The sequence below is a fragment of the Rattus norvegicus genome, chromosome 9, assembly GCF_021556685.1.
Source record: "Rattus norvegicus strain SHRSP/BbbUtx chromosome 9, alternate assembly SHRSP_T2T, whole genome shotgun sequence".
Taxonomy (NCBI): domain Eukaryota; kingdom Metazoa; phylum Chordata; class Mammalia; order Rodentia; family Muridae; genus Rattus; species Rattus norvegicus.
This window is the reverse complement of record NC_141542.1, coordinates 66,427,201-66,442,604: the sequence shown is the minus strand read 5'-3', so window position 1 is coordinate 66,442,604 and position 15,404 is coordinate 66,427,201.

Here is a 15,404-nt window from a genome sequence, read left to right as displayed (position 1 = left end):
GTGGTTACTCGGACAAACTTCTTGTCTGATACCAAGTGCTGAGATTCCTCCTGCAAACACCGATTAGTACCTGGAACAGTGTTCAGCACTACCCTGGAGTAGCATATTCTGCTTGCAGCAAGAATGAGGATTTGATTGTGTTCTTCCTTAACACGTATCCAATTCAGAAAAATTAGAAACTGACACTTGTGTTGAAGGGCATCAAAGGTATACTTACACCCCCAGTACAGAAGTTTCATAATTATGAGTAATTTAATGTATTCTTTATTTTTCAAGTCTCGTGTCTTTACAAGTATTAGCAAAAAGCTATGAGAAAACCCACGTAGTCCATATGCCCCAGTGTACCCTTCCAAGCTTTCCCCATTATTAATATATGGTATTTGTGTGACATATTGACTATGGCAACTAACACAATATTGATATCTTACTGTAAAATGAACTATTAATGCATAATTTTCATTTTGCTATATACTTATGTGTAGCACGAATGGTTGGGCACATCTATGCAAGTGCTGGTAGCCATGCAGCTGCAGGAGGACGTAATTGAGGACTGCCTGAGAGACCAAGGATTGCTGGTGCAGACAATGCCAGCCAATTGAGAACTACTGTTTAGAAGAGATGCTTTCTTGGAACTAAAAGGAGCACAGGTGGAGGGTATTGAAGGAGTTTGTAGCAATATTCAGATGAGCTTGCTGCTGTGTTTCTAACCTGCTCTGGGAGTCTGTGTCATTGACTCTGCACCACCTCACCTCCAACCTCCACGGGCAGGTAGGTTCTGGTGGCAAGTAGTTCAAGACACAGGCAGCACTCATGTCCATTTTAAAGAGTCTGACAAATATCCACTGGCATCATCCACTATTGTAACACTATTAGTCTCACTCTTCTAAATGTACAAGCTCCAGCTTTCAAACATGCTTCTGGCAATCACTCAGATTTTCAAAATTATTTTATAGTTTTTTTTCTTTCAGAATTGTATGTAGTTAGACTCATGCAGCATGGAAACTTATTAGTTTTCCAACTAGTAACAGTAACTGAAGATTCACCCATGGTGTTTTTGTGGTAGAAAAATGTATTATATTGTCGAATGAAACTCTGAAAATTTCCCCACCAGATCTTGATAAGAGGAGACAGGACAAAATTCTGCTACACTTAATTAGGGATGCTTTCTGCACTACCTGACTACTCTTTTTATATGAATACCATTTCCATGTTAGTGTAAATTCCTTGTAAATGTTCTCTACTCAAGAAAGGAACTCTTACAAATATTGCAATGTCAAAATTTTCAGAAAATAGAAATCAATTCAAGAATATTAAATATTTACAAAATACTTAAATTACATTTAAAAATTTTGTAAACTGTCAGTAACTCTTGTCAAACAATGATTTACAAAATAATTAAGTAAATTTAAGTGGTACAGAAATTTACAATGTAACAATAAGTTGGTTGCCCAAATAGTAGCGTGTAAGGTCAATGAAATGTGTCAATAATATATGGGGTGGGGTCAGTTTTGTTTATTACAGATTCCTTAAATTTTAACTTTAATTATATCTAGGCAACTAACTCATAAAAATTATTAAACAGATTGGATTTGATTTAGCCACACTATTAGTAATTCTTAGCAAAATGGTTGAAAAATTTCCAAACTAACCATGTTCATGGCTCTGCATCCATTTTTCCAAAATTTCATGGTTTATTTAATAATGAAAACTAACATTCCTAATAGGTAAGATTTATTTTATACAATTAACAATAGTTTGTTAAAATAACAATAGTTTGATTTACTCTTGTTTCTAACTTGGCGCAACTGCTTATTGCACTATTGTGTTTGTTGAAAAAGTAATCAATTAGGATGGATTGCTCTATTGAGAAACTGATTACTACAAATGTATATCTGCTGAGAATCAATCACCTTTTCATAATATGAGGCGTTCTTATCATGTCACATAATACACATCATAAATTTGTGCAATAACTTTCCTGTATACACATATGTATACATATATATGTTGAAAAAGTGCAGCAACAAAAGAAAGTTGTAACTATATGAACAATTGAACAAAAAATTAGGGTGAATTTTATAATGTACAATTCTTCCCTATGTGAGACTTTTTAATTTACACATTTGAAGAAAAAATTATTTAGTATTTATTCACAAATACCCAGAGTTTCTACCTGAAAATATATCAGAGCTTTATATTTCCTTCTTCATCTTGAAGGAATTAAAATTGACATTTGCCATACAAGTATTTATTAAGTAAATATTTAATTAGATGTTTTCAGATTTTATGTTTAATGATTAGTCTTAATATTACATTGTCATGTGTGTAGGCATAAATTTCTCAGCCTACTTAAAAAGGTTCAACTTCCCTTCTATCCAACACCTATCAGAGGTAGTATAAGAGAAAGTTTATTAGAATACAGGGGAGTGGAGTTGTTTAGAAATAGCTCTTTGAAGCTATTCCAAACTTTCTTGTTTCAGTCCAGTCTGCTAACAAACATCAAACATGAATCAGCAGCTGAAGTCAAGTCCACTTGTCAGACATCACACATGAACAATGACAGCTCAGTCCAGAAGGAACTAATCAGCCTAAGTTCAAGGAACCAGCAAGAAGCCTCAGTTTCTCTTTATAATGTCACCACAAGCAAAGCTCTGCAACCCAGCATAGGGTAAACAAATAGATGCGTGTTATAAGTGAAGACTACCAAGTAAGGCAGAGCAAAGCCAACCAAAGTCACATGCATCCGCCTCTCTGAATAAAGTTAGCTATTGCATGAAACTTTAGTCTGCCTCACTTATTGGCTCCAATCTTTCAGGTCCCACTAACTTTAGAGTGGTAAAGCAAGTGATACTGGGAACATGGATGAGAAGTTGGCTGTGAGATAAGAAAATGGGGAAACACTCAAAGGAGGAGGTGAGTGAGGATAATAATGCAGAAATCAGAGAAGGCTTTGCTGTGTGTCAACCTTGTGCATCATTGTTTTAAAGAAAGGAGGCATGCCAATATCAAGTCACAACCATTAAATTGCTTGCAAACTCTTTTTGATTACAGTCCCAGCTTTCCAGAAGAAGAAACTTTATATAAAGAAGTATGGGACAGCATCTGACAAAACACTTAAAAGCATATAAACAAAAGGAAGTGATTCTTTTTGGATTTTCAAACATTGGGCTTTCATTTGAACTATTATCAAAATGTTTAAGAAAGATGCAAAGAGTATTTATCATGAAGAAGAGATGTGTAATTCCTTGAAAGAGTATAAATTGGATTATCTAACCCTATAATTGGTAAACAAGTCAAAAAAGGACAACCAAACTTCCCCACCCCTAACTTACATTCCCATTCAGGCAAAACTGAAAGTAATACACTCCCAATGATGACTATGATGATGACAACGCCCTCAGCTCACTTAAGGAAGCCTCCTTTAAATACGAATTCATCATTGCCTGAAAATGACATTGAAGCATGAGGTGAAAAATTTGGTAATAAAACTAACCATGAATCTTTTCTGGTTCCTCATGAGAAGTTTACAACCTAGGCAGTGAAAACAAAATTCATTTCCCAAGTCTTTCTTGGCCTTTTGATGTATGCTTTGTATTTCCAGAATGATTTAAGAAAAATCAAAATGGCTACCTAATTAAATATAAACTAATCTATTTAATACTATAGGAGGAGAAGCAGCATTGGATAGTTCTACCTATTATCTCAAGAAGAAAAGGAAATCCTGTGGCTGTTTGACTCAAGACTAAAAGAGGCATTTGTGTATCCTGTGGATCATTCACTTCCTTTAAACTTACCTATTTTCTCCACTAAATTGTTTCCTGTACAAGTTATAGAACAAAAGAATAAATCTTTGGAATGGATTTATTTACACCATAAGGAATACAAAATGCTAACTCTTTACCTAACTATCCTTGCTCAATTAGTAAATCATATAATGACCCAATGTCAAAAGTTATATGTATTTGATCCTTGCTGTATTATATTACCCCTAACTGAAAATCAGTTTTAAGAGCATTATTTAACTCTGTGGATTTTCAAATTTCATTCACAGATTACTATAGAAAAGTAGAAAATCTTTATCCAGCTGGTAAGCTAAAAGATTTTGCCATATGAACGGAATATATAATTGTCCAACCTTTTCCCATTCTATAGCAGATACATGTTTTATTGATGGTTTATCTAAGGACATAGGAGGAAGCCATGGTCCAGAAATTCATCAACCTTCTACTAATATTTCTTTCTCCTCAGCCCAACAGGTGGGGTTGACTATTTTGATTAATTTATTATCATTAATTCATAAACTCTTAAATATTGTTTTATGTTCTGGTTATACTATCAAATTTTTCCAGCAATAGACTCATACTTGTACACAATGTAACCTCCTTGGTTTTATTGCAAAAGGAAATAGGCAAGCTGATTCATTAACCAGCCTCATTTTTACCTCTCCAGAAATACATTATGAAAGGGTATGCATCTGTCATTGAATGTGGATCCACTGGAACATTATGGGTTTCTTTAGCACTGTTGAGGCCAGACCAGCAAGGAGAGTGACAGAGAGTGAGAAGATAGTAGAACCACCAGAGAGATAGCAAATGTGTAGCTAAGGACAAAGAGAAATATTGACTACATCATCAGAAATAAATCTGCCCTCGTGGAGCCAAGTTAAGGCCCTGTGCATCAGGACAAAGTTATTCTATAAAACACAAACTGTTTTATTTTATAAAACACTGTAATCCGAGAATCCCTGCTGATGGTAGCTACTTTACCTGTGCACTTGCTGTGATTGACTCTGACCAATTATGTTAGTATTCATCCTCCTTTGCTTCAACTTGTATATGGGATGGAGCCAGTTCCACTTATATTTACTAATGACTCTTGGTTTATCGCTATATCTTGGGAGTATAATAGACTCATTAATTCTTCTGTAGAAATCCTTGTGTTTAATTATTTTCTTGGGATTTTAATTACTTGCTACTTGCAGAGGATGCCATAACATTTATAATCACATTAAAGAAAAATATGGGCTTATATTCTACAAGAAATCAGACCTACTAATCATACAGGTGATTTCAAGTTATTGTTTAGATTTTTTCCGATCAATATAATAATGTAACCATTAGTACTCAACATAATAAATTCCCATTTATACTTATTATTCACCATTCCAGAATATTACACACAACACATTCATTGTTCTAATATTATTTATGATGTATGTAATTTGACTTCTTATAGGATACCCATGTGTCAAATAGTAACTAGATTTATCTACAACATCTCACATCAAACTATTCTGACTCTCAAATGAAAGGAATGAATTGGCCTGAGCCAGGCTAACTCCATGACAGGCTGTAAACTAGAAGCTCAGAACAGCTCTGAGTTTCTACTTCTCAGAACTAGGCAAATAAGTTACTGGAACAATTGTAGACTTATATAAAAGGGAACCTTCCCCATCTTTCAAAATCACAGCCAAGTTTGCAGCTGAGTGGTCCAGAGCTACACTTCCTTGGAATGAAACAAGAACAGTTAGTCAAGCATGCTTGCAGCAAGACCTTAACCAATCATATCACTATCAAAACCCTGAAAAATAGAATCCACCAATCAAGATCTAGACTACCTACTCCTCCCTAATGTTCTTCTATTTGCTTTTAAAACTGAATGTGTGAATTCATTAGGCGTCCTTCCATCTCAATTGAATTGAATAGTCTCAGATATTATAAAATACATTGCTATGACTCTAACAAAGCAATTGAAAGATCTGTGTGACAAGAAATTCAAGTCTCTAAAGAAAGAAATCGAAGATTTCAGAAAATGGAAAGATCTCCCATACTCATGGATTGGCTGGATTAATATAATAAGATTGGCTGTCTTTCTGAAAGCAATCTACATAGTTAATGCAATATCCATTAAAATTCCAACTCTATGTTTCATAGAGTTAAAAATATGAATTTGCAAATTCATTGGGAATAACAAAAGTCAGGATAGAGAAAAGTATTATACTGAAACTATTAGAAGAGTGAGCAGGGAAGAGCCTCGAACACATAGACACAGGGGAAAATTTTCTGAACAGAACACCAAAACCTATGCTCTAAGTTCAAGAACAAACAAATGGGAGCTCATAAAATTGCAAAGCGTCTGTAAAGCAGAAGACACTGTCGATACAATAAAACAGCAACCAACTGGTTGGGGATACATCTTCATCAATCCTACATCTGATATATATTTGTATCTAATACATACAAAGAATTTAAGAAGTTAGACTCCAGAGAACCAAATAATCCTATTGAAAAATGGGTATAAAGCTAAACAAAGAATTCTCACCTGAGGAATATCGAATGGCTAAGAAGCACACAAAGAAATGTTCAACATCCTTAGTCATCAGGGAAATGCAAATCAAAACAACCCTGAGATTACATCTCACACCAGTCAGAATGGCTAAGAACAAAATTTCAGGTGACAGTAGATGTTGACAAGGATGTGGAGAAAGAGGAACACTCCTCCATTGCTGTGGGATTACAAGCTGGTACAACCACTGTGGAAATCAGTTTGGTGGTTTCTCAGAAAATTGGATATACTACTACCTGAGGACTTAGGTATACCACACCTGGGCATATATCCAAAAGAAATTCCAACATATAACAAGGACACATGCTTCACTATGTTCATAGAAGCTTTTTTATAATAGCCAAAAGCTAGAAAGAACACAGATGTCCTTCAACAGAGGAATGGATATAGAGTATGTGGTACATGTATACAATGCAGTACCACTAAGCTATTAAAAAGAATGACTACATGAAATGCTTAGGCAAATGGACAGAACTAGAAAATATCATCCTGAGTGAACCAATCCAGTCACAAAAGAAAACACACTGTTAAGTGGATATTAGCCCAAAACCTCAGAATATCCAAGAAACAATTCACAGACCATATGAAGCTCAAGAAGAAAGACAAAAATGTGGATGCTTCTGTCCTTAAAATGTAGAACCAAATACAGGTGAAAATACAGGGACAAAGAGTAGAGCAGGGACTGAAGGAAGGTCATCTAGAGACTGCCCAACCTGGGGATCCATCCCATATGCAGCCACCAAATCCAATCACTACTACTGATGCCAAAAAGTGCTTGCTGACAGGAGCCTGATATGCATGTCTCCTGAGAGGCTTTGCCAGAGCCTTTATTATACAGATGAAGATGGCTCACCATTGGACTGAGTATGGGTACCCCAGTCCTTTGACAAAGGACTGAAGGAGCTGAAGGGGTTTGCAACCCAATAGGAAGAACAACATCAACCAACCAGATTCCCCAGAGCTCTAGGGGACTAAACCACTAACCAGAATACACATGGAGGGACCCTAGCCTCCAGCTGCATATATAACACAGGATAGCATTGTCTGGTATCAATATGAGGAAAATCCATTTGTTCTGTGAAGGCTAGTTTCCTCAGTGTAAGGTAATGTCAGAGTATTGAGGTGGGAGTGGGTAGGTTAGAGTGGGAGCATCTTTATAAAAGCAGGGGAAGGTGGGAGAGCTATGAGAGAGAGGAAAAGGGTGATAACATTCGAAATGTAAATACATAAAATATTCATTAAAAAGAATATATGTTATTTAAATTTATATTATGGGTTTCTGGCATTTATATTCTTGTTGAACTGTAATTTGCATTTAATAAATCTGTAAGCATTAAGAATCAATTAGGACATTTCTTTTTGTAATGACACGTATCTGTGGAACTACAACATTAATAAAATTATACACTCTTAAAATGATTTTTAAATGCGAATTCATTCTTTTGCCTATATGAATGTATACATTTTTGTGTCCTATGGTTTTCCTGTGCTTGCAAAGACCAGGAAAGGATTGGAATCCCTGAAGCTGTGGTTATAGAGAGTTGTATCCATCTGAGTAGGGGGAAGGTGACTGTAGGTCCTCTGAAAAAGCAGCAAGTCATCTTAAATATTGAACTGTCTACCTAGACCTATAATATATAATTTTTATTAATTGAAATTGTTTTACTTATGTACCTTTTTATTCAACTCATCCTTTCTCTATATTTTATAAATAAAATTAATCACTCAATATATATATATTAAAATCAACAAGAAACAGTTAAATAAGGCTCTCTTATAGTTTAAAGTGAGATGCACCTGAAAATATTAAGGAGTCAGTAAAATGCAAAATTATACTATAGTAAAATTTTACTTCATAATAAAGTGTGAGTAAGAAACAGGGGAAAATGTCATAAGAATAGACATTTGTCATAAGATGAAATATCACTAAATGCATGTGTTACTAACTAAAATGATGCTTTGATCCCCCTAGTCTAATTTTTCAGTATGATATTTAAGCATGTTTCACAAAAGAGTACTTTCTCACTTTTTGAAAGAGAAAATGTCTATTTTAATTAATTTTCCTTCACTTTATCATTTTCCAATAGAATGATTATTGAGCACATTGCCTGCTTTAGAGAGAAAAGAGTGGGTAAAATGCAATGGAATAGCATGCACTGAAAGGAAACTCTCCTCATATAGTAACCAAAACTTTCATGCTTCATTCCTTCCTTGGACTGCTGTAGTTTTGATCTTGTTCCTGTCAGATTTTGAATATTGTGATTATCATCTGTTGAACATCAAACATAAGTTGGAGTGGGCTCTGTTCCCAGATGTCTCATCAGGTGGCTGGCAGCTGAAACTAGGTACAGCTGGGAACTCAGCTGGGACCCTCACAGACCAGCCACAGATCCATCCACTGCAGCAATCTCATGACTAAGGGAGTACTTACAACATTGGTGGCTCTTCCTGATAGGAGCAGCACAGGGAATCTGGCGAAAACTCCATGACATTTTAACTCTGGCCTTGAAAAAGTTCAATCTCATTTTTTTCTGTGCTGGACTGGTTTAGATGCTGACAAGAACACCCATAATCAATAGAAGATAATGCATACTCAACCTGCCCCTCTGAGAATGGAGAAATACTTAGCTTACGCTTGCAAGAATAATACATATTGAGATGTTTCATTGCTAGACATCACTCTTCATACATCCTAAAGCATACCAAATCCTAGGAGAATGCATCGATTTAACATTGCATATTATAATTATAAAATATAGCTAGCTATTGAATTTAAAAAGCAACACTTTTGTAAAACTAATGGCTTATCTGAATTTATTATTTTTACCATTTTAAATTTCAACATATTTAACTGATGAAAGCAAATAATTGTGCCTACATGTGTCATACTAATGGTGTCTCAATGTACTATATGTATATATAGATATACATATATACATACATATATATACATGTATATATATATATATACTATTTAACCATTTTGAGCACTGATGTAAAATTTTTCATCACTTTGAAGTGAAAACATTTACAATCATTCTTCTCACATTTGAAGTAGATAATGTTATTATCTACACCCACCCTCATGCTCAATAGCACATCAGAGCATCCCACACATATCTAAGCACACATTGGCATCCTTTACTCCATCTCTCCATAATATTGTTTCTTTTTTAAATTTTTTTATTTACTTTTACATTCCAGATTTTATTCCCCTCCCGGTAAACCCTCCAATTGTTTCACATCCCATTCCCACCCCACCCCTGCACCCACTGTCCCCAGTCTTCATAAGGATGTCACCACACCCACACCCCACCAGAGCTCAAAACTTCCTGGGACCTCCAGTCTCTTGAGGGTTAGGTGCATCTTCTCTGTCTGAACCCAGACCCAGGAGTCCTCTGCTGTATGTGTGTTGGCGGCCTCCTCTCAGCTGGTGTATGCTGCCTGGTTGGTGATCCAATATCTGAGAGATCTCGGGGGTTAATTAAGACTGCTGGTCCTTCTACAGGTTCCCATCCTCCTCAGCTTCCTCCAGCATTTCCCTAAAAACTCTAACCCATAATTCTTCCTGTCTGGAAGAAATGCAGGGGTGGAAACGGAGAAGAGCCTGAGGAAAAGGAGCTCCAGCAACAGTCCCAAAATGGGATTCACCTCAAGGAGAGGACCCACAACCCAACACCATTACTGAGAATATGGGGTGCTCACAAAAAGCGACCTGTCAGGACTTCCCTCCAAAAGACCCAACAAGCAAGTGAGTCAGATTCAGATATGTGCACCCAGCCAGTGAACAGAAGCTGCTGACCCCTCTGCTAAATATTGCTACTTCCTTATAACCCCAGCACCTGTAAATACCATTGTGGTTGAAATCTCTGGAACACTAAGGTAGAAAATTCTATGTCTTTCTTATTCTATGTAACATAAGGATATTCATCTCCATCTCTGTTGTGATAATGGGCTTCATATTTTATAGCTGAAGGCTAATCCATTGTGCACATGTGCCACATTTACTTTATTCATTATTAGTTGAAACTGTTTCCTTTCTCTACAAAGGAGAGGGCAGATGTCTCTTCATACTGATTTAGTTTCCATTGGATACATATGTATGGAATTGTTGCCTTGTGTAATCCTTTTCCTTCCAAGCTTTGAGCAACTTCCATATTTTGTTCTAAAACAACATCAATAATTTATGTTCTCAACACAAAGCATGGAAGAATTCCCTCACATCTAACACATCAATACTTTCTATCATTTTCACTTCGTGTAGAGTCGTTACTTGAATGACCAAATGTCACAATGTGATTTTGAGCCATTTAATTGTAGATTAGTTATGCCTATCATACTTTTGAAAATTATCACTTAAGTGTACTTATGTATTTTCAATGAGGGTACTTGATTTTTGATTTTGTTTTTTGTTGGTCTGGCTTGTTCTTGGTTTTTCAAAGCAGGCTTTCTCTGGAACTTGCTCTGTAGACTAGGTTGCCCTCAAACTTAGGGACTTAGGGTTTTTGTTGACACCTTATTTTTCCCAAAAACTTTCATCTAAATATTTATTAAGAACAGGGAAGATAATATAGTCACATGAGTAGAAATTCTTTTTCTTATGCAAGTCATAGACTCATATTAAGAATCTCTTATGTAGTATGCAGAAGCAACACCTGTCAATAAAAGTCTGATAGCCGATGAACAGAGGTAGGATAAGAAGGTGGGACATTTAGCAGAGAGAGACAGGAATGCTGGGAAAGATTTAATAGTGGGACATTCTACCTGAGACTAGCAGGAGTAAGATGTATGAAGTTGAGGAGTGGTAACCAGCCACATGCAAAACTTAGACTGCTTTTTAAAGGATAATTGAGTTACAATATAGTAGAAACAATCCAAAGCTTAAACTCTAGGTATTTATTATTAAATAATAAGCCTCTGAGTAATTATTTGGGAAACTGGGGCATAGGTGAAAAAGCCATGGTTACATAGACTTCAAATATCATCCAGTAAGTATGCTTCTTGATATTAATCAAAAGGATTTGAACACTTTAAATACATACATTGAATAAGTATGGTTATAAATATATGTGTGTATACATATATATTCATAGTTACAAAATCTTTCACCAGATATTTGACAGCATTTTTAAATGTTTTGAATATAGAAAAAAACCCTAAGATTTCCTAGAGAAGATAAGTAATTGATATATCCAATCAAAAAAAATGTTCTTCAGCTAAAAAAGAAATGGGGGTGCCAAAAATTTAAAAGCTAAAAAGGAAATATAGATTCACATAATTATATAAAATAAATCAATCTGATAATTGTTTTCAACTACACTAGGTTCTGAACAAAAGCATATATAGGAAGCTATCAGCAGTGGAATATAACATAGAAGAGAAAGGCATAGGTAAACAACTTAGGTTTTCTTATGCAATGAAAGTGGTTTGTACTAAAATAATTGTCATTAAAAAGGATAAATTTGTTTGAATATATAAAATTTAAGGAGTAAAAGTAAATATAACCAATATAACCTGTGTGCTATGGCTCAAGGTACATCTATAAATGATGAATAATTATAAAATGTTTCATGTTCCTTTATATTGATATATAAATTCAACTATAAGTTTGTAAATTTTTGCACTTCAATGCTATGCAGGCAACAGTAGAATGGATATTTAAGAATATCTGTCTAAATATAAGATTGGACACCTAACATGATATATTAGTTCGGTGCCATTCCTCCAGATTTGCAGAACTTTAATCCCTCCCCATCCTCAAAACTATTATTACTTTTGGAAATTTGAACAGTATTACCATTACTGATCTCATGAGCATCTTGAGAACCCTAATGAAAGCTTTGATCTTTTCTTAAAGATGATTAAGTATTCTAAGTAACGCATTTTTATATCAAATTAAAATATAGTAAACAGGTGTTTTTTTTTTACTTTATGGAAAGTTAAATGTTAGAAATTCTTAAAATCATCTCAATATAACGGTTAAATATTGAACAGCCATATAATCAAATCATTTCACATTATCAAAATGTTTTCATTAGGCAAAGAGCCTAATTAAAATCATTTGTCTAAGCATAATGAGATCCAGTGTCTGACTGTCAGGATTAGAAGAAAACAAATAAAATATCCAAGCCTTACCTCATTCACTTGCTAGATAGGGTTTTGGAAGTTCAGGTTAACTCACCGTCTTCCAGTTCTTAGGGAATTACCCCAAGTGATTCCTTCTCAAAAATGTATACACACACAAAACATCCTTGCATGCCTCCCTTTTGCATTTATTTTTAAATTACCCCATCTGTGATAGCTATTTAATATCCATTTGTCAATAAACTAAAACTCCCCAAGGGGATAAGGTCATAGTGAGTTTGTGCAGTGAAAAAATGCTAGCAACTGTGCTCAACACATAGGCTGTACTCGTGCAAATGTGTAAGTTACTTTCTTATGTCTGTAACTAAAGCATCTTGAGGAAAATTTCATTGGGATCAGTTTCAGTTACAAGCACAGACAAATGTAGTATGTATGTTGCAGAGGCTTTCCATAATTCAGAATGACAGAAAAAAGGTCGAGATCGAATGAGATCTACTCCTAGGTGCTTAGAACTCATCCATACAGAGTAAGTGTCTGAAACCTCCCCAATAGACACATGAGCCTATCAGACATATCCCCATCCTATGATTGCAAGGGACTGGGACACTGGCAGAGAATGGCAGCACAGGCCCTGATCTACTCAGCATCCAAACTCGAAAACCTAAAATTAATCAATCCAGAAATCTAAAAGTAATTAATCTAAAATGAATTAATTGAGAAACGCATTAATTCATTGCTGAAAATTTTCTCTATCTGGAAAAGTATGTAATCTCTCACGAAGTATAGACCTCACAGAAAAATTTTATTTAATTTTTTTCAAAGTAGTCATTTAAATGCATTAATTTCTTAGACTTTAAGATTAAACAACTTAATGACATTATGACATAATGTAATGACTGAAGGGAACAGCCTTTTGAAATTGATTGTTGAGACATCTATCTGGAAATTAGTGATTGATGGTTGTTTTCTAAGTTGCTTATTTTCTGTGTGTTTATGGACAGTTATGTAATAGTAGTAGTAGTAGTAGTAGCAGTAGTAGTAGTAGCAGTAGTAGTAGTAGTAGTAGTAGCAGTAGTAGTAGTAGCAGTAGTAGTAGTAGTAGTAAAATAACTTCAAATAAGTATTTTATAGACCAGTATTGGTTTTCAACCTTTCACTAGTATGCTGTGTGTAATGCTTACATATTTTACATTAAAATCCACCACTAGTGTTTAACAGAACTTAGTCGATGAGTATGTATTAGGAGAGGATAGTCCAGGGATGCTTCCCTCTGGGAACTGGGATATTGTTGCGCCAAACTGTTACACACTACAAAGGCAAATTCTGTATTAAGATAAAAAGAGGGTATGCTGGTGGGTTCTGTCAATCTGACACAAACTTGAGACATCTTAACAGAGAGATTCTCAATTCAGGAAAAGCCTCTATCAAATTAGCCTGTCAGCAAGAATCTTGGGGCATTTTCTTGATTAATGATTAATGTAAGAGGACCCCCTTCCTGCTCACCGTTGATTTGCTATCCCTGAGCAGTATGTCCACTGGTATATAAGAAAGCAAGTCCAATGGTCCAGTGCCTCATCCCAAGTACCTTCTATAGCTTTGCTGATGTGACCTGGGATATGTGTGTGAGCCAAAGAGAAATACAAGAACCAAAAAAATGTTCCTCCACAGTGTTTTGTCACAAAAGAAGTCATCTGTTTCATTTATTTTCTGCCACACTGTTTTTTTTAACATGAAGAAAAGTAATTTGTTAAGCATATTTATATAGTCGGTCCTTCTGTAATTTTTGCAGTATTCACTTTATTTTCATTTTAAATGAGGATAGTTAAATGGTTAATTGACTAAGCATGACCTTCAATTTCTATGTCTGCTTCTACTTGAATAATTAAATGAAGACTAAAGAAAGGATCACCAAGTTCCCATTTCATTAATCGAAGGTGGGGGGTTCATGACAAACATAGCCTACAAAAGGGAATAAAAATTACAGTTGGGGGTCCCTATGCTGTATATCAAATTCATTGTGAACTAGACTTAAAATGTAGTTTAAATAGTGAACACTGACATTCTGAGCTATTTCATTCATTTCAAATCCAATTCTTAACAGCCTATAACTGCATTTCCAGTCTTAAGTCCTGACAATAACCTTTCTCCAAAAAATAATTTCAGTCAGCATTATTATTCAATGTAACCAGGAGCAAGCAGAAATCCACTTGAAATGTCCTCCAAAAAACTGAAAGATGAAATCAAGGAGATACAAAATGCAAAATGTGTAAGATGTGGTTTGACTTTGACACTTACTTGATCTGATAGAGTAATTCTGTCTCTACATAGATCTCACTGTATGAGAAAAGAGAACATGGACAGAAGCTGTAATATATAGCCTTATCTAACATAACTGTCATTTCCGGAATTCTCTTTAAACTATGATAGATGTTCTGAATCAACAGAGATTCTTTTCTTCCTAGAAAACTGTTCCTCTTAGAAGACACAGTAGTGAAAGTCAATTACATTTTCTTATTAAAGGTACAAAGAACAATGAGAATTTAGGTCTTTATTACACATAACCCAGAATTTATAGTCTAAGATATACACTGTCCAGTGTACACTGAGGTTGGAGATTTTCATTTAATGTGAATTCATAATGACTTATTGTTTAGTTTGTCATAAGGGTGATATTATATTTAATAATGTTGTTCACCATCCTTTTCATGGCTGGGTTGTCACCTTCATGAAGGAATTAAGAAATTTTACATGAAGAATGTATTAAGAGTGTTAAAGTTTTCCCAGTCGGAGCTGGGAAGAATTAAAGGTTTGCTGTTAAACCAGTAGAAAATGCTATTTGGGAGGACCGTTTGTTTTTCTCTTTCCTGTTTGCTCGTAGTGCCCTATCCAAAGTTCATCTGCAAGAGAGGTGAACTTCCTCAGCTGTCCTTCTAAAACCCAAACCAACTTTCATCAAAAAGTCAGCTTACATATTT